Source organism: Culex quinquefasciatus, chromosome 2, assembly GCF_015732765.1.
Source record: "Culex quinquefasciatus strain JHB chromosome 2, VPISU_Cqui_1.0_pri_paternal, whole genome shotgun sequence".
Taxonomy (NCBI): domain Eukaryota; kingdom Metazoa; phylum Arthropoda; class Insecta; order Diptera; family Culicidae; genus Culex; species Culex quinquefasciatus.
This window is the reverse complement of record NC_051862.1, coordinates 55,999,978-56,020,973: the sequence shown is the minus strand read 5'-3', so window position 1 is coordinate 56,020,973 and position 20,996 is coordinate 55,999,978. Positions and strand designations below refer to the sequence as shown.

At 32.4% G+C, this 20,996-nt stretch overlaps 1 protein-coding gene across 4 annotated transcripts in view; it reads left to right on the top strand.

Moving 5' to 3' along the window:
- The window catches only part of LOC6039653 (myosin-IIIb), a 191,676-nt gene that overhangs the window by 70,858 nt on the left and 99,822 nt on the right, over window positions 1-20,996 (top strand). The window lies entirely within an intron of this gene.

Sequence of the window (20,996 nt, the reverse complement as noted above, 5' to 3'; positions counted from 1 at the left end):
ATTATGTCTGGTGTTCGTCAGATCAAGAATTTAATTCAAACATGTTAAAGACTGTTACAAACTGTATAAATAATTGCAGACCAAACAGAAACAGGTACTGTTTGACTCAACCCTCTCCGATATCAATGAAACTTTGTAGAAATGTTATCCTCGACTGATATAAGCCAATTTTGGATCCAGTTGCACTCGGGAAAAATGATGAAAAACAGGAGTTTTAACCATTTGTGGTTTTTGGTCTCAACAATCAAGCCTTCGGACACCTAGCTTCGAGCAGGAATCTCGCAATCGAGAACGCCAAGGCAAAGCTATAGATTGGTTTGATTTTTGAGTTTTGAAAATGTCTATATGTGAGACTAGATTGTTCAGTCTTAATAATATTTTTACCGGGAAACTCGTCCAATTTCCCAAAAGTTTGCCTTTGACAGCATTTCAAATCAAGTCTCACATATAGAAATTGCCGTAAACCAAGAATTTAAGAAATTCATTTTTGGAGTGATTACATAGTCTTTCCTCATTGCGGTAGACAAAAGTGCAACTTGAAAAAAAAATATTCTATGTAATTTCAAATTTTGTAAGAATGATCATACAAAAACTATAAAAGTTGGGGAAGTTTTTTAAGGGTACACAGCCACCAAAGAAGTTGTTGTCTTCTTTTTCAAAAAAAATTGAACTTACGAACCAAATCCTGAAATATTTTGATCATATGAATTGACATTTTTTTTATAAATTTTTCTGAAAATAGTAACTCACGGGATGAATAAAAATTTAAATCGACAGTTCCCGTAGTTTTGAAGATACTAAAATGTCTTTAACAATAATCTTGATGCAAAAGCTCAGGTTGATGTGCACTGCTCAGATGAAAATCCACAATAAAACTAGATTATTTAAAACAAATTCAAAGCCGGTTTTTAATCCCACTTAATGTTATTTCCTTTTTTGAGTACGTTTTATACATTAAAATCAAGGTGAAATAGAAAAAAAGTTGATTTAATTTTCTAAAGTTCCATTAAAATGAAACAGTATTCAAAGTTTGTCTTTTTTTAAATTTTATGAAACTAACAAAAATGAAAAAATGGGTTTTTAATGTAACAAAAAAAAAAACAAAATTTAAATTCGATTGTTAAAGCACGTGATATAATTATTGTGATGTGAGGTTTTCTGTTCTATTTTTGAATTTGAAACAAAAAATCTTAAATTGATTACTATGGAGGCTGGTTATTTTAAAAATAAAAATATATTTTTTTGTGTGCAAGCAGAAAATCCTCCTTATTCCCAATTCGTCGTAGATTCAAGTGCGTTCGGTTCATTTAATTTTCGCAAAAACCACTTTTTTTAAAACTCCCTGCCATTTCAACCGATTTTAACTGTCTTATACGCAAATGAAAGGTGATAAGTTGCCCTTTCAAAGAAAAATAGTAAGAAGTTTCAAAAATCTAGCCTAACATATGAAAAGGTCGTATGAAACTTTAAAATGCCGTTTTGACAGTGTCTGGACCAAAAAGCCTATGTCTGAAAATATGTTTATCGGATTCTTCGGACAATTTTACATTACATACCAAAAAACATGGGAGGAATTCATTAACAGGATTCTGGTATGATTTTTGATAAAAACTGAGTTTTTCGAAGCGCCGCGCGCAAAAATGGGAAAATGACGAAAATGGGAAAAAACTACTTTTATCACTGAAACCAGACATGCATCGGCACTCAATAGCACTTGACAGTTTTTCTAAGGCCATGGCTTGGAAAGGGCACCAATGAGGCACTATGAGGTTCTGAACGATCGAAACCTTTATCTTCACTTATTCGCTAGTTTTAGTGATGAAGTGCTATTTGAGTGCTAAATAGCACATTTAGCACTTGACATTTTTGTGATATTCAAATCACTATTATTTTTTTGCTAATCCAAATTGCATAACGAACAACGATTATTAAAAGCATCGAACTAAAGCTTGTGAGCAAAGATTCGCTCTGCCGATTTACGAAGGCAATCATCTCAAAATGTGGTGAAGTGCTATTGAGTGCCGATGCACGTCTGACTAAAACTGCGATATTTTTAAAATTTCAGCGATGACCTATACATAATTGGATACCAAATGTTGCGTCAATTACAAAAATTTTGATGCATAGGTCACCGCTGATTTTTTCAAGTTATCGCAGTTTTAGTGAAAAAAGTTGTTATTTTCTCGTTTTCGTCATATTTCTTTTTTAGCGCGTCGCGCGTCGTAAAACTCAGTTTTTATATTTAAAAAATCATGTCTCGGAAACGTACGATATGACATCCCCATTTTTTTTTATATGTTATATGTGGAATTCGATTAACATATTTTCAGACATAGGCAATTTGATTCAGACACGGTCAAAACGCCATTTTATGTTTTTATAAGACTTTTTCAAATGTTAAACTAGATTTTTGAAACTTTTTACTATTTTTTCCAAATAGCCAAACTCATCACCTTACTTTGGCGTTCAGTACAGCTAAAATCGGATGAAATGGCTCGGAGATATGATTTTATGAAAAAAAGTATTTTTTTTGCGAAAAATTACGAAAATTGCCATTTTTTGAACCACCCTAGCACAATGTTGCTCACTCTGATGGCCAAACAAAAAATACGGGTCTAATTATTTTAGTAAAGAAAAATTTGGAGCCCGATCGGAGAACTTATTTTTCTGTTTAGGCTCTTTTCAAATGGAATTGCTGTATTAGAATGCAAAAAACTAAAAACCGATTTCAAGCCTCATTGTTTAAATTTACCTCTTACACCGAACTTCAAACATTCAAAATTTAAAAGAGATTAAACAGTTTTAATTACTTAATGCTTGAATTTTTAATTTTTCAATAATAAATTCAATTTTTGTCATTTTTTATGCCTGATTTTTTTGCAAACTAAGACAGATGCAAATATTTTTCAAAGTTTGTGCCCCTGAAAAGTTGAACTTTTCAGCACCAGTATCGAAAAATAAGATTTTTCAAAATTTTGTACTTTTCAATGTTGAATTTACTTAAGGGGTTACATACATGTAGAAAATCACAAAATTTCATATTACAGAAAATTTATAAAATCCACTTAAAAGATGAATTTCAATCACTCCTGAAAGTTTCATGAAGATATTTCATGCTTTAACTGAGTAAGAGACGATTTTAGTTCAGAATTTTGCCATGCGCAAAGCGAACTGTCAAACTTTCTGTGCGTTTTTCTCTAAACACCGAGTTGATTTACGGGTGCCACGATATCTCGAGATGGGACTGACCAAATTGGCTGAAATTTTGGGTGAAGACTCCCAAGACATATCTCGTGTGCATGACGAAACCCGATTTTGAAATTTTGAATTTAAAAAAAATACAAAAATCAAAAACTGGTGAGTTTTTTATTTGAAAAACAGAAAAATATTTTGATCTTTCTTTAAAATAAATTTTTTGAAAATCGGCCTCAGTCATGCACACAGGACCGGTTTAACGAGTCTTTACCAAAATTTTGAGCCGATTTAGTCGAAGCAATGTTGAGATATCGTGGCACCCGTTTTTTGAAACTGCTAACTTCAAATAGCTATATCTCGGCAATGATACAACCAAATGTCTTCAAATTTATTTTGCTTATAGATACAAATGTTTATTTTAATGACCTGAAAACAGATGTTAAAAAAGTTTAAGTGTGTGCTCAAACCAACCTCTCACATTTTTGCCGATTTACATGTATGTAACCCCTTAACACATGGATGCTTGACGTATAATTTCATTTAAAAATCGTTTTTCGAAATTGCAAAAAAATGCTGTAAGCAACTTGTTGTAAAACTTGTTTTTTTTTTTAGGTCTCGTTGTATTTATCCAACTTGGTAACCTTCTTTTTGCTACTTGTTGCATAAACTACTATTTACACTAGTTCAGTTGTTTCGCAGTCATTAGTTTTCAAAAAATGTAAAATTTTACAAAAACAAAAATTTTAGCGATAAAAAACATTTTACGATACTAAACATCGAAAATTTTCAAAAATTAAAAACTTTTTTTTTAAATTAACCCAAACATGCTAAAAATAATACTAAACGCAGGGGAATGCATTTTAAATTGAAAACACTTAATTTTCCTTTAAAATTTTGAAGTTTTTAGAATTAATATTTGTTGTGCCAATTGATTTTTCGGACCGACTTTGAAGGGGAGTGTAACAGTCTAACCCTGAATCAAAAGTCTTTCAATCCGTTAAGTTATAAATTAAAAAAAATAGAATTGGCTTGTTTATGACTTTCACTGACAAAAAGTCACTTTTAATGCTACGATAATTTTTTTTTTGTTGAGCTTTCACTTTTAGATGGATAAAATATGAAAAAATGAAGATCTTGTTGTGCATCATATAAATTAAGCATGAAACATTGTTTGACTTTATTTTTGACGTTTTCGAAAAAAGACGGATTTCGCCGGAAATATAGCCAATCAAAAAATTGCAACAAAACATTACAAGAAATTGCTGATTCTCGGAAGAATTGCTCTTCTTAAATATATACTTTACTTAGTTTATGCTATTGTTAAATCTTTTCTTCTTAAACTTAAAATTCTGAAAACCAATTCAAAATCGATAATGACTTTCGAATCGTCTTGCTCTCCAATTGAAAAAATCAAAGCGAAATTTATGAATTTAGCATTTGAAAAAAAAAAATGGAAAAAGATGACAAATTCCAGGCTTGTGGAAATTCGAGTTTAAGATTGATATTTGAAAGTTATCCTTAGAAACGAAAATGTGTATGTATGATCTCATTACTCCCAAGGAATTTAGTATCGTGATGTTTATAAGCAAACCCCTTATGTCTATATATTAAAAATTTTGTAATTGTCTGCCCTAGAACTTTGTAGAACTTTGTTACACTTTAAAAAATAACCCTGCAAAGTTAGAAAAAACACGAAATTTTAAAATGAAAAATTTTGTTCAAAATGAAAAAAATGACCCTTCTAGATCAATGAAGATTCGAAAAGTACATTCAATTTCCCTCAAAATGACATGTTCCAAATTTTTTTTACAGTCAAGTAACGGAAAATGGGAGAATTTTTAAAACTTTTGCCTTTCTTACAAAAGAAAGGTTTAAGGTTTGCTTTTAGAAAAACGCTTTTCTCATAAATCTAAACATGAGCGATAATTGTATCCGCTCTTAAAAATTTGTGTCTTCCATCACTGGAAAACCGCTCGTAAAACCCACCATTTTTATAAGTCAGATCTGTAGCCGTGGGGTCGGAGACGAACATTTTATTTTTCGATTCACAATTTTCGACCAGTAAATGTTGTCAAAGCCATTTTTCGAGGTATTTTTTGGACTACTTTACAGATAACACTATCAAATTGAAAGAATTCAGTTTCAAACAAAAAGCCATTCGAAAACATGCGCCATAAACTGCTTGATATAGCCATTTTAGTGTTTTTCGTCTTATTTTTACCCTATTTTTTCCTATAAAATTATTGGATTTATACAAAATCATATACTGAACATCAAATTTGAAGTCCCGGCTCGTTCTTAATCGAAAGCTCGACAAGTCGTCAAGTCGAAGCTTCAACGGCCAGCGCTTTTACGCTTGCGCGTTTTACGCTGCGCGTTTTACGCTGCGCGTAAAGGTGTTCTTTCTGGCTTCTCATAATAGATCGACAAAGTGCAATAGCGATACATATTTTTTAAGTTAATCATAGACTAACAATAAAGACTGAGTACCCTTTTTTTCTAATAATTTCAATCCAATTAGTTTTTCTAAATTAAATTTAAATATTTTGCGACAAATAATGTACCTCCGAAATAAAAAAAATGGCATTTGAGGTTTAGCCTAAAAAGATTCGAAGCTTTAGGTAAAATTCTCACTGGGTGGTATCATTATTTTTCTGAAATTCTGAGTACGCCATCAAATCGGGCGTCTTATTTTACATGAAAGTCCCTTTGACACCAAATTTCTATTTCATCACCGTTTCAGGCTGCAAATTATTGAAAACACCTCTTTTTTCGCATGTTTAAAAATGGAAGGGTTGTACCGCCCCTTCGTCACGAGATATCAAAAAACGGACTTCGGATTCGTGATCAGGGACAAAAGTTACCCCTTAGGACAAAGTTTCACGCAAATCGAAGAGGGGTCGGGGCAACTTTTCCCGATTTCGTGTGATTTGGTAGAGAATTACCCAACAGCATTTTTGAGAAAAGTTCTGCAATCAGCAGTTTGAAAAGATTAAATAAATTAAATGAAGTATCTTTTTATTTGTATTTGAATTTTATTTCTTTCTGTTTTTAACATAGATTTTAATGTTTTTTTTTTTGCATTGTAAAACCCAACGCAACACACTTCTTCACTGATGCCGAAGATTTCGCTGGGAAAGCAGCCTATCCAATTGCGCGTTGATGGGCAGTCAATGATGGGTACGGTTCATACAAAATTGAGTTGTTTCGTTGCGTGCAGCTTTTGCGTCGAAGCATATGTGTGCTGCGAAGGCGTGAATTCATGCTAATATGCTCGCCCCCAGTACGCATCTCTCGTGAACAATAAACATACATTCATGTACACGATTTCTCTCATGATGATGAGCTCGAGCTTGTGACACATATCAAGTGCTGGTAATTTGAAGCAAAAAAAAAAATATGAAGGTCTTGTGCCCAATTTTGGTGCCATTTGAAACTGCAATAAATTGAGACAATCAACGTGTCAGCATCGCGTGCTGTCGGTCCAGTCAAGTCCACGTGGTGCATGGGCCCCATCAATTGGACAGCTCAGACTAATTGTTGAACTTTGTTTATTGCGTGTGCTGTGAAATGGATCAGTTTCGAAAACGAAATAAAAAGTTCACCTTGAACACCCCCACCGTGACAGTTGTGCACAGTGAAAAATAATAGTAAAGTTTGACGTTTAAATAAAGTTTGATATCAAATGTCTAGACTTTTTTTTTATTATTCAGTTTACAATTTTATTTCTGCGATTTTTTTTTCACTGTGCATTGTCAGCCGTTGAAGTGTACTTAAAATTAGCCCTTTTTATTTGCCTCTAGAGAGGATTTTAAATAATTTCATGCTCTATTAATCACGCAATAAAATCGCGGGAAATAAAGCTGTGAAACGAGACAGCTGTGTTGCAACTCTTGAACTGCGTGTGTGAGCTTAATTTTGCATTGCTTTTTTGGGTGCAGGGAATATCAATTAACCAGCAAACACTTTTCTGAAGGTCTGAATGCATTTTTAAATTTTTTTTTATGAAATTGTTCAAAATTTAAAAATGAATTGAAAATTGATAGATATATAAGAGTTAACAAATTATTCAAACAACTAAAACGAGATATTAACTTAGCAAGCTTTAACAAAATCTTTTGAAACCGAAGATCTAATTTTCTCATTTTTTACAATTTCCAATCAATCCCCGTTCAACACAATTTCACGTTCCTGTCATAAAGCAGAATATTGATGACGCTTGACCTCCTTCCCTGCCAACTTTTCCAATATCATAAGGCTACTACAAAATTTGACACATTCAAGTGGCTGCCTGCCCGGGAAAGTACTTGAAGGGGCTGAAAAGCCCACAAGCCGCCGCCGCTTGCCTTCACTGCACTTTCCAGAAGTCCACTTGAAGCCAGAATCTTGCCGAAACCACGTTGAAAAGTTTCCTCTCACTTTGCCACCTCGTATAAAGGAAAAAGTTTCCGGGGGAGAAATGATTTATGATTCTTTGTCTGGTCAAGTCTGGCTAGATGCCTCTTCCGGGTTGGGATATTTCATTCAGTAATAAACGAGAACCCCCCGGTAATTGACTCTTTATAGACAATTTCTTGCTAAGCTGTTTTTGATGGGGTCGCAAAATTAACGGAGACGGCGGAATTGGGGTCGGCCAACGGAGTTTTGGTTGCTGGTGTTTATGGTTACGTTACTTGGCTGTCATCTCGCTTGATTGGAGAAGCCAGCTGGCTTTACTTTTAAATTGAAATCTAATTATTATTTTAACACTAAAAAACTTTATTTTTCTAAAATGATCACAAACCTTTTAATTAAAAAAAAAAACAATAAACTTTTTCACTACCCCTCACAAACCCCTCACAAACACCCCAACTAACTCTCTTATCTCGTTCATAAATCAATTCACTCTTGAGCAGAGCCATGGCGCTTGTTATCCGCATATGTGTGGGAGTATTTTCGGTATGTTTGTATGTGTGTCATGTTATTATAATACCCACTTTGCATATCGCTTGTCGCGGCGGCAGCGGTTTGGATGTGCAATCAATAGCCGCAACTACGGCAAAAGTGCGTATTCTGATAGCGCCGCCACACTCTGCGGTAGAGTTAGGGTGACTTGTTCTTATGAAATTTTTCAAAACTCAGGAACACTGATTAATAAGTTGAAAAAGGTTTCATAGTGGAAACCAATAAGTATTATATGATTTAATATTCCCTCTTTTCGATATCAATTTACCTCAATTTATATATAAAATGTGTGATTACCTAAGAAAGATGTAATTTTACACATTTTTTACTCAGTGTGTGTTTTTTGGAATTGCAAAAAATGTTGTATGGAACTCGTTGCAAAACTTGATTTTTTCAGCACTCTACGTATTTATCCAACTCGGTGAACCTCGTTGGATAAATGTACGACTCGTGCTGAAAAAATCCTTTTTTTGCTACTTGTTGCATAAACTACTATTTTGGTGATTTTTCAGATCGAAGCCCGTCTAAATGCGAATTATTTTTGGGCAGCGAAGTTCGGTCATTCAATTACGAAAATGCTGATGGAACTTGATCATTTTTTATATGTGGGTAATTTTCCGCCAACTCACACAGCAGTTGCCCCGACCCCTCTTCGATTTGCGTGAAACTTTGTCCTAAGGGGTAACTTTTGTCTCTGATCACGAAACGTATTTTTCATCGAAAAAAAAACAATAAAAATGTTTAAAAAAAATTCTCCAAAAAAAAATCGTGTTTTTTATAACTATGCAGGGTTATTTTTCAGAGTGTAACAATGTTCTACAAAGTTGTAGAGCAGACAATTACAAAAATTTTTATATATCGACATAAGGGCTTGCCTTATAAACATCACGAGTTATCGCGATTTTACGAAAAAAAAGTTTTGAAAAAGTTACTTTTTGCGTTTCTCTTTGTTTCGTCGTCCGTGTCTGTCGCGGGTGACCATGAACGGCCATGATCGATGACGACCAACTTCTTCAATTTTTTGTAATTATCTGCTCTACAACTTTGTAGAACATTGTTACACTCTAAAAAATAACCCTGCAAAGTTAGAAAAAACACGAAATTTTAAAATGAAAAATTTTGTTCTAAATGAAAAATTTACCCTTCTGGGTCAATGTAGATTCGAAAAGTACATTTAATTTCCTATAAAATGACATGTTCCAAAATTTTTTACAGTCAAGTAACGGAAAATGGGAGAATTTTTAAAACTTTTTTAGTGTTTTTTTTTTCGATGAAAAATACGTTTTTTCGGAATTCTGAGTACGCCATCAAATCGGGCGTCTAATTTTACACAAAAGTCCCTTTGACACCAAATTTGTATCTCATCACCGTTTCAGACTGCAAATGATTGAAAAACACCTCTTTTTTCGCATGTTCAAAAATGGAAGGGGTCGTACCGCCCTTCCGTCACGAGATATCAAAAAACGGACCTCGGATTCGTGATCAGATACAAAAGTTACCCCTTAAGAAAAAAGTTTCACGCAAATCGAAGAGGGGTGATGATCAAGTTCCATCAGCATTTTCGTAATTGAATGACCGAGATTCTCTACCCAAAAATAATTCGCATTTAGACGGGCTTCGATCTTAAAAATCGCCAAAAAATCTATTTTTGTACTAATTTTCGATCTTTTAAGATTCTTAAAATAAAATAAAATTTAAAAGTTGGCATTTTTTAAATTTAAATTATAATGGTATCGTTTTTTAGTAGAAAATGTGAAAAACAAGCAAACAATATAAAAAGGGGTAAATGGTAATGATATGAGGTGAAAGAGTAAGCCAATATTATCAGAAACTATTATAAACTAAACATGATAAATGCGAAGTAAAATATTTAAAGAAGTAAATTTTTCGTAGAACAACGATTGCCCAAAAAGACCTCCTGAAAACAGAGAAAAAAAATATGTGCAGTAGAGGGTTAAAATAAGTTCAAATTAAAAGCTGAGCAGTTCTCTAGGATTTCGGTCATTCGATTTTTTTGTATTTTTTAATCCGACTGAAACTTTTTTGGTGCCTTCGGTATGCCCAAAGAAGCCATTTTGCATCATTAGTTTGTCCATATAATTTTCCATACAAATTTGGCAGCTGTCCATACAAAAATGATGTATGAAAATTCAAAAATCTGTATCTTTTGAAGGAATTTTTGATCGATTTGGTGTCTTCGGCAAAGTTGTAGGTATGGATACGGACTACACTGGAAAAAATAATACACGGTAAAAAAATTTGGTGATTTTTTATTTAACTTTGTCACTAAAACTTGATTTACAAAAACACTATTTTTAATTTTTTTATTTGATATGTTTTAGAAGACATAAAATGCCAACTTTTCAGAAATTTCAGGTTGTGCAAAAATCACTGACCGAGTTATGAATTTTAATCAATACTGATTTTTCAAAAATCGAAATTTTGGTCGTAAAATTTTTCAACTTCATTTTTCGATGTAAAATCAAATTTGCAATCAAAAAGTACTTTAGTGAAATTTTGATAAAGTGCACCGTTTTCAAGTTATAGCCATATTTAAGTGACTTTTTTGAAAATAGTCGCAGTTTTTCATTTTTTAAAATTAGTGCACATGTTTGCCCAGTTTTGAAAAAAATATTTTTGAAAAGCTGAGAAAATTTTCTATATTTTGCTTATTCGGACTTTGTTGATACGACCTTTAGTTGCTGAGATATTGTAATGCAAAGGTTTAAAAACAGGAAAATTGATGTTTTCTAAGTCTCACCCAAACAACCCACCATTTTCTATCGTCAATATCTTAGCAACTAATGGTCCGATTTTCAATGTTAATATATGAAACATTTGTGAAATTTTCCGATCTTTTCGAAAAAAATATTTGCGGAATTTTCAAATCAAGACTAACATTTCAAAAAGGCCAAACATTCAATATTACGCCCTTTTAAAATGTTAGTCTTGATTTGAAAATTTTGAAAATATTTTTTTCGAAAAGATCGGAAAATTTCACAATTGTTTCATATATTAACATTGAAAATCGGACCATTAGTTGCTGAGATATTGTCGATAGAAAATGGTGGGTTGTTTGGGTGAGACTTAGAAAACATCAATTTTCCTGTTTTTAAACCTTTGCATTGCAATATCTCAGCAACTAAAGGTCGTATCAACAAAGTCCGAATAAGCAAAATATAGAAAATTTTCTCAGCTTTTCAAAAATATTTTTTTCAAAACTGGGCAAACATGTGCATTAATTTTAAAAAATGAAAAACTGCGACTATTTTCAAAAAAGTCACTTAAATATGGCTATAACTTGAAAACGGTGCACTTTATCAAAATTTCACTAAAGTACTTTTTGATTGCAAATTTGATTTTACATCGAAAAATGAAGTTGAAAAAATTTTACGACCAAAATTTCGATTTTTTGAAAAAATCAGTATTGATTAAAAAATTCATAACTCGTTCAATGATTTTTTGCACAACCTGGAAATTTCTGAAAAGTTGGCATTTTATGTCCTCTAAAACATATCAAAAAATAAAAAAAATTAAAAATAGTGTTTTTTTTGTAAATCAAGTATTAGTGATAAAAAGTTAAATAAAAAAATCACCAAATTTTTTTTACCGTGTATTATTTTTTCCAGTGTAGTCCGTATCCATACCTACAACTTTGCCGAAGACACCAAATCGATCAAAAAATTCCTTCAAAAGATACAGATTTTTGAATTTTCATACATCATTTTTGTATGGACAGCTGCCAAATTTGTATGGAAAATTATATGGACAAACTAATGATGCAAAATGGCTTCTTTGGGCATACCGAAGGCACCAAAAAAGTTTCAGTTGGATTAAAAAATACAAAAATTAAAATTGAAGAAAAAAGACCGATTTCGTAGAGAATTGCTAAGCTTTAGGATTCGACTGATGAATAAAACATTTTCTGGTGTTATTTTACCTAAACTTAGGCCGTTGCAAATATTTTTCAAGGTTTATGTTTTTTTGCCCCTCGACTTTGGTCAGAGTCGAGGGACATAAACTTCACAAAATATTTGCTACGGCCTGAATGAAAAAAAATAAAAATCCTGATGTAAAATTACAGAATTTTTTGTTTAAGAGTCTACATTAAGGTGGCAGATGGTGTCCTTCACTTTTGGGGCAATGACTGTCAATGATGGTTCTGAATTCAGGGTCCAGAAATAGTAAATAATCACTATATGTAAAATGCTTCTACAAACAACACAAAGAAAACCATTTCTCGCTTGAAACATTTTGAATCAACCAATTTTTTATCTTTAAAAAAAATTGAAAAAAAACACTTAAATGTTTTTGGAAATTAATGGGTTGGAAGTTTTACTTGTTTTATGTGACTTTGCCAATGTTTATAAAAATTACATTTTTTAGGGGTCAACGTTGGCTGTGTGTGTTTACCAACATTTCCTTTATTTTAAGGAAAAAGAAGCATGAAGTTTTTCTTTGTAGTGTCCAAGACTATGCCTGTGTGTGTGTGTGTGTGTGTGTGTGTGTGTGTGTGTGTGTGTGTGTGTGTGTGTGTGTGTGTGTGTGTGTGTGTGTGTGTGTGTGTGTGTGTGTGTGTGTGTGTGTGTGTGTGTGTGTGTGTGTGTGTGTGTGTGTGTGTGTGTGTGTGTGTGTGTGTGTGTGTGTGTGTGTGTGTGTGTGTGTGTGTGTGTGTGTGTGTGTGTGTGTGTGTGTGTGTGTGTGTGTGTGTGTGTGTGTGTGTGTGTGTGTGTGTGTGTGTGTGTGTGTGTGTGTGTGTGTGTGTGTGTGTGTGTGTGTGTGTGTGTGTGTGTGTGTGTGTGTGTGTGTGTGTGTGTGTGTGTGTGTGTGTGTGTGTGTGTGTGTGTGTGTGTGTGTGTGTGAGTGTGTGAGTGTGTGTGTGTGTGTGTGCAACCAAACAAACGGGACCACGCGGCCACTTCTTACAAATTGAGTTGTTTCCATGTATTTTTTGATCCATATTCTACACATGCAAATAACTCGCATAGGCATTTGGAAGGTGTTAGCTCTGCCGAGCTTCGGTGACCCATTTCTACGCTGGCTAGCCGAGCGCGAGGTACTTCAGCTTTATCGACAAGCCCCGCCCTGAAGAACGATTGGACCAATCGGATTCAAACGTTATTTAGAACTTCCGAACCCTTGTCAAATGGACAAGGACCCAGCGCGTATATAGTTGATAGTAACAGCATTCCTAATTCCAGTTATAGCTCACCAAGTCGCGATGGCCTAGTGGTTAGCATTTTTGCTTACCGATCCAAAGCCAAAGGACAGGGGATCGAACCCCGACTCGAGCGACTTTGATTTTTCGTTCATGTTCAGAGTTTCAAGATTTATATTTCCTATACTTTCTCGTTGGGAGCAGATGGGCATCGAACCCAGGACCATTCGCTTACAAAGCGAACACCGTAACCAGTCAGCCACGGCCGCTCCTGTGTAGTGTCCAAGACTATGCCTCTACGCATTTTTTTACAATTAAAATGAGAAAGGTGCCATTTTGTAGTAGAAAATGTGGAAAATAAGCAAAAAACTTAAAAAAGTTGCTGTAAAAACATGAAAAAATTAGATAAGGTACCATCCATAAACCACGTGGACACTTTAAGGGGGAGGGGGGGGGGGGGTATGGCGATTGTCCTCGCTCCATACAAAAAAGGTTTTTTTTTGTATGGACAATTGTCCACGAGGGGAGGGGGGGATATCCAAAAAGTGTCTACGTGGTTTGTGGATGGTCCCTAGGCAAAATTTAATGATAGGATGTGGTAGAATAGGCCAAATACTACCAAAAACAAACATAAACTAAACCAAATAAATTCAAATTAAAATACTAAAAATTTAACAAGAAAAACATACATCAAGACAAGTAAAGAGAGGGTTAAATTTCGATTTTTGACAAACTATCGATCGTACCTGGGTGCTGAATAGTGGTTCGCAAAACGGCCTCAATTTTGAACTGTCAAAGTGGAACCGATTTACTGTTCGCCAAAAGTAGAGAGTATTGTTATCGATAATTAAAAATTGTTTTTTTTTTGTTTTTTCAAGAATAACAAAATTGTGGCTTTTGAGGAGTTGATCTTAAGAAAGTTGAAGGCGAGATCGTCACTTTTTATAATTATGATTGAAAGTTGTTTATAGATTCGATGCGGTTGTTTCCATCCAGAAGCTGTCTTAATTGTTTCATTCCGTTTGAAAATCTACTGGTTTAGTGAAAATCTTCTCTGTTTGTTGGATCAGCTTCGAAAGAATTAGCAATGTTTTATTCGCTGAACCAGGAAGAGCTGCAGGATTCCAAAATCAGTCAGGGAATTTATCTGCGATAACGCCGACTGACACTCTCGCCGCAGTTTGTCGTCACCCGTAAAAAAGAACATCTTCCAAACGATCGAAACTTGAAAAAACACACAATTTTTGAAGCAAAAAAGTCAAAATCTAGACAAAATACACATACCACTGATTATAAAACAGCTCATTTACCAATAAGAAAAAAGTCATGCTTGTGCTTGAACAGCCTCATACTTTGTAGATGTAAACGTGGGATCATTCGAAAATCACGTTACGCATTCCCTTTTTTCATCACCTAGGATCGTAAAAAAGTGAAAATTAACTTTGGCAAGAGTGAAGTGACATTCACCCTAAACAACCTCCAATCCTTTTCTTCAATCGGTTTTGAGTTTTTTAAATCACACTTTTGCTTTTTGTTTTTCTTTTCATTGTAACTTAATTTTATCATGACTTTAAATGAAGGTTTTTTTTAAATAATATAGTTACCTACAAAAATAACTTTTGTTATGCATCGGAAGAGTAAAATAATATTATTAAAATTAACGAACTCAAAATATTTGGAAGATCAAACATTGATTGTAAAATATATGGTTAGGATGGATCCATATTAGCATTAATTTTAGTATCAAGAAAAGCCAAATAATCAAATTACTTATTTCTTTTTTATTAAAAGTGCAGTAAGCAGTATGTGCAATGGCCTATCTACAACAAACTTAACTTAGGTTTCAAAGAAGCAATCAACAAGGTTGTAGGATATCAATCAAACATCAGGCCCAGTTTGCTACGATGTTCTGGCAACACCGTATTGATAGGCCATAAGGCGGGTTTTTGTCAATCTTCATTTAGAGTTTTCGTCGAAATAACTTTTTCTTGTTATTCTGCAAATTATTTGAAAGCGCATGTCAAAATTTGTAAAAAGTATAAAAAAGTGACTGGAATAACATGGCAAAAGGCAAAACATGACGATGATTAAAGGTTTTACAATAAACATTGTATTTAAAATAAAAACAAAAAATAGATAAATGCATTTCAAAGTACCATGAGAGAAAAAACCTAAAGTAGTTTTTTCAGAAGCAACTGTTGCTTTCAATGCGCTCCTGAACTCGGATTTTTTTTTAAGGAAGCCTTGAATACCAAGAAGCTAATGGAGAAGTCTAAAATTGCATCTTCTTTCCTATTGGTCACCCTAAAAGCTTGCCAGATAGTATGTGTGTTTGTACGTGTGCCATACCAACGTCGTCGCGTTCCGTGTGTCTTATCAGCGCGGGCCATCTCGCAGCGGCACGTTCCCTTATCGGGCGGTCGGCATCTCCAGCACCAGGTCCAGGGCCAACAACAGCTGCTTGCAGGCTCGTTTGGGATAACCATCCAGGGCCATATTCCCCGGCGTTCTTCCTTTTCTAGATTGGAAGTAGGGGGCCTGTATCAAGGATTCAAAAAGCCGTTTGGTATCGTACTATCAAGAATTCCGCTCCTTACATCGGACTTCTACCCAGGGATCTAAGGAACGATGCCGTCAACGCCCATAACTAAGAGCTTCTAGCTGGGCCTGCTCTATATTCAGTGACGAGCGGTGCAGGATGATGTAGTGGAACGTCGTGACAGCTTGGAAAATTGCTTCTAGACGAGCCAGAACCACGTGCCGCATAGACAATTCACATCTTGCTGTAAGGACACATCACGACGTTCGAGCCATGACCAACCAAAGTCGGACAGAACCTTGGCGGCTAGAACTTTCATCTGCAAGAGTGAAAACCGTTGATGATACCATCGCTCAAACACCTCAACCTCAAAATAACCAAAACAACAACGCTGCGGTCTCCGTTGAATGTCATTGCCGTTGACGGCTCGCCGTCCAGACGAAGTGGAGGTTGGTGACGGGTCGCGGACGAGCCTCCGCAACTTGGAAGCAACCGTGGCTGGCGTCATCGCCAACCGGTACACACAGTGGTAATGACATTGTCTGGTATAACGGCGAAGAAGACGACGGTCGACGATGTGTTTATAAATATTAGCGCAATTATTGCCGTCGTTAAATTCCATTAACGCAACACGGGGAGGAGACGAAGTCACGTGTTGTGTAAGTTTTGGGGGAGCAAAAAGGGGGTGGTGACAAACGCCGTGTGATGTTGATAAACATTGTTGAGAAGGTGGTCGCGCATATCTGATGAACAAGTTTTTGTTTGCCGCAAAAGACCTTTATCGGGTTTGTTTGCTATTCATGGCGCATTAGGCATGCGTGGAGAATGAACTTTGATAAGTTTTTATCGAATGTAATGTTGCTATTACACACTATTACCATCTTTTAGTGCCGTAAACTCATTTAAGTGAACATTTTCTTTAAAAACCTTTTCTTCTATAATATTTGTTTCAAGTTATTTAAATAAAACTATGACTAAATATTTTTCTTTTCATTTTTCCTATTTTCAGGTATGAACACCATTTTGCCACCGATATATTGAATAAGATTTTATGTTTTAGCCGGTATCACTGGTAAAGTAACAAGAATTAATATATTTTCATGTTTTAAGAAAGTTTGAATTATCTTGCTTCCATGATTGCATTAATCACACAAAAAAATGATAATATATTTAAAATATCAGATAGTAACAATACCAGCAGTAGGGACGGCATTGAGACTGAGTCATATAAGTTCGCTGAAATTTGATTTGCTCAACCACTCTTACTCCCCCAATCACATAGTCCTGAAAAAAAAACATAAAAAATACTAGATACAAAATACAACAAAAATATTGAAAAAATAACAAAAATATAAAGAACTAACAACTAATATACTAAAAAACTAATAAGCTGATCAAATTTACCAAAGTTGAAACTACAAAAAAAAACTTTTAAAACAAAAATCAGAAAACTAGCAGGTGAAAAAACTAATAAAATAAAAATTAAAAATTGCTAACAAAACAAACAAAAAAAAATAAGCTTATAGCTGAAACAAAACAAAAATAGAAAAACCAAAAAAATAAAGAAAAAAACTTAACAACAAAAGAATTTGTCAAATTAAAACGTTACAATAAAAAAGAACAAAAATAGCAAAAATACTAAAATCGAAAAGCTTTACCAAATAATAAAATATAAAAAACCCTGAACAATAAAAAAATAGTTTTAAAAAACTAAACACCTGAAAAATTTCAAAAAATTATTACTATACAACTTTTAAACTTAAAAACATAAAAACTTAAAAACTGAAAAACTTAAAAATTTAAAAACTTAAAAACTTAAAAACTTAAAAACTTAAAAACTTAAAAACTTAAAAACTAAAAAACTAAAAAACTTAAAAACTTAAAAACTTAAAAACTTAAAAACTTAAAAACTTAAAAACTTAAAAACTTAAAAACTTTAAAACTTAAAAACTTAAAAACTTTAAAACTTAAAAACTTAAAAACTTAAAAACTTAAAAACTTAAAAACTTAAAAACTTAAAAACTTAAAAACTTAAAAACTTAAAACTTAAAAACTTAAAAACTTAAAAACTTAAAAACTTAAAAACTTAAAAACTTAAAAACTTAAAAACTTAAAAACTTAAAAACTTAAAAACTTAAAAACTTAAAAACTTAAAAACTTAAAAACTTAAAAACTTAAAAACTTAAAAACTTAAAAACTTAAAAACTTAAAAACTTAAAAACTTAAAAACTTAAAAACTTAAAAACTTAAAAACTTAAAAACTTGAAAACTTAAAAACTTAAAAACTTAAAAACTTAAAACTTAAAAACTTAAAAACTTAAAAACTTAAAAACTTATAAACTTAAAAACTTAAAAACTTAAAAACTTAAAAACTTAAAAACTTAAAAACTTAAAAACTTAAAAACTTAAAAGCTTAAAAACTTAAAAACTTAAAAACTTAAAAGCTTAAAAACTTAAAAACTTAAAAACTTAAAAACTTAAAAACTTAAAAACTTAAAAACTTAAAAACTTAAAAACTTAAAAACTTAAAAACTTAAAAACTTAAAAACTTAAAAACTTAAAAACTTAAAAACTTATAAACTTATAAACTTATAAACTTAAAAACTTAAAAACTTATAAACATAAAAACTTAAAAAATAAAAAACTAAAAAACTAAAAAAACTTTTAAACTTTTATTTGTATTTAACTTTTAAACTTTTAAACTTTTAAACTTTTAAACTTTTAAACTTTTAAACTTTTAAACTTTTAAACTTTTAAACTTTTAAACTTTTAAACTTTTAAACTTTTAAACTTTTAAACTTTTAAACTTTTAAACTTTTAAACTTTTAAACTTTTAAACTTTTAAACTTTTAAACTTTTAAACTTTTAAACTTTTAAACTTTTAAACTTTTAAACTTTTAAACTTTTAAACTTTTAAACTTTTAAACTTTTAAACTTTTAAACTTTTAAACTTTTAAACTTTTAAACTTTTAAACTTTTAAACTTTTAAACTTTTAAACTTTTAAACTTTTAAACTTTTAAACTTTTAAACTTTTAAACTTTTAAACTTTTAAACTTTTAAACTTTTAAACTTTTAAACTTTTAAACTTTTAAACTTTTAAACTTTTAAACTTTTAAACTTTTAAACTTTTAAACTTTTAAACTTTTAAACTTTTAAACTTTTAAACTTTTAAACTTTTAAACTTTTAAACTTTTAAACTTTTAAACTTTTAAACTTTTAAACTTTTAAACTTTTAAACTTTTAAACTTTTAAACTTTTAAACTTTTAAACTTTTAAACTTTTAAACTTTTAAACTTTTAAACTTTTAAACTTTTAAACTTTTGAACTTTTAAACTTTTAAACTTTTAAACTTTTAAACTTTTAAACTTTTAAACTTTTAAACTTTTAAACTTTTAAACTTTTAAACTTTTAAACTTTTAAACTTTTAAACTTTTAAACTTTTAAACTTTTAAACTTTTAAACTTTTAAACTTTTAAACTTTTAAATTTTTAAACTTAAAAAATTAAAAACTTAAAAATTTAAAAACATAAAAACTTCAATAACTTAGGTGATACAAAAATTATTAAACTAAGAAAAAAAATTTGTTGAACAAATTGCAGGGAGATGGAAGGGGTGGTGTCAAAACATTTGAAAAAAGTTGAAGACGTAAAAAGCGAACAAAACTTTAATTTATATTTGTAGCAGCCTTAAAACTAAAAAAAATATGAATACTAAAAAAGTAAAAAAGTAAACAAAACCTTAAAGCTTTGAATTCAAAATTCTAAAATTCCTAAATTGCAACAGAGAGCATTTTTTTAAATTCCATGAAATTTAGCATGAGAAATCATGTGTTCGTAGGCAGTTAAGATTACCAACTTATTGATAAATTTGGTTTGAAAATTATACCAAAACAGCAAATAATGATATATCGGCGTAACTACTGCCATCATCCCAAAAAATAAAACCGAACTTCCAAATTACTTCCCCGCCACCACAAAACTTTACCACCATAATCCTTCGCACCATTGTGAGTGTGTATCACTAATGAGGTTGATGTAAAAAAGATCCATTCATGGAAGCTGAACAAATTTAGTTGCTCGCTCTCAAGCTCTCAATAGAGCAGCATCCACTACCTATAGCTTAACTACAACTCGTGGTAATGAATAGGTTTTGCCAAAGATGAAAACCACCTCCCAGCATGAACACCGGCAAAACAAATGATTAATTAAGAGGCAACAAAGCAAACATTAGAAAAATATTTATGCTCACTTTGGGAGAGAAGAAGCGAAATGATGGGGTTTGCAAATTGAGCAAATTGTTGCTTTTCTTATGCCGTAAGAAAAATATTTTAGAAATACAATTTGACTTTAGTTTTTTGTTTTAAAAAAAGAGTTTTAAAATCTAAAGAGATCTTGAAATTAAAAAAATATACCAATAGGGAGATTCACAAACTTTGCTTAACTTTGAGTGAGCAATAATTATTTCAATTATCTTTGAAGAAACTTGCGGCTTTCGCAACACAGCCTAAATTGCTCCAAGTCAAAAGCTTGAGACTTTTCGTGACTTGTTGTTAAAATCAAGCTCCAACAAAGTCAAGCTTTTATTGACTTCTCGACGTCAAATTTGTGAAGTCATGAAGATGCACCTCATTAAAAGTCCCCGCGGAGATGAAAGCTTCCTTTCGGCTGAAGCAGGGTTGGAAAATTTGCATAACATGTTTCCTCTGCGGAGTTCATGTTTGTGTGTGTGTTCGGGTGGGTGGTTTCCTCCACCCATTATGACTTATGCAATGCACACAACAATAAGCTAACCAAGCTAACGCAAAACCACCCACGCAGCGAGTGCAAGAGCAACAGTGTTGTTGGCAGAACATAATCTCTGTGTTAGTGGGTTGGGATTATGTGTGTGTGTGTGTGTTCATGTTTTCCGGGATGAACTTTGTGTTTGACTCTATTTTCCGCGCCTAATGAGCCGTGCTGGATGAGATATGGCCACCTGCGGAAATGCTCGCAGGTGACTGTTGGTTCGGTTTCTCCGGTTCTTCAGGTTGTACTACTTGTTTGGAAATGGTTAAGGTGGTTGGTTTAAAACAGAGCGACTTTTGAAAGGAAAAGGTATCTATAAAGAGTTTACAGTTCTTTGGAACATTATGGCTCCCAAATTACTCCCAAAAAAGATTC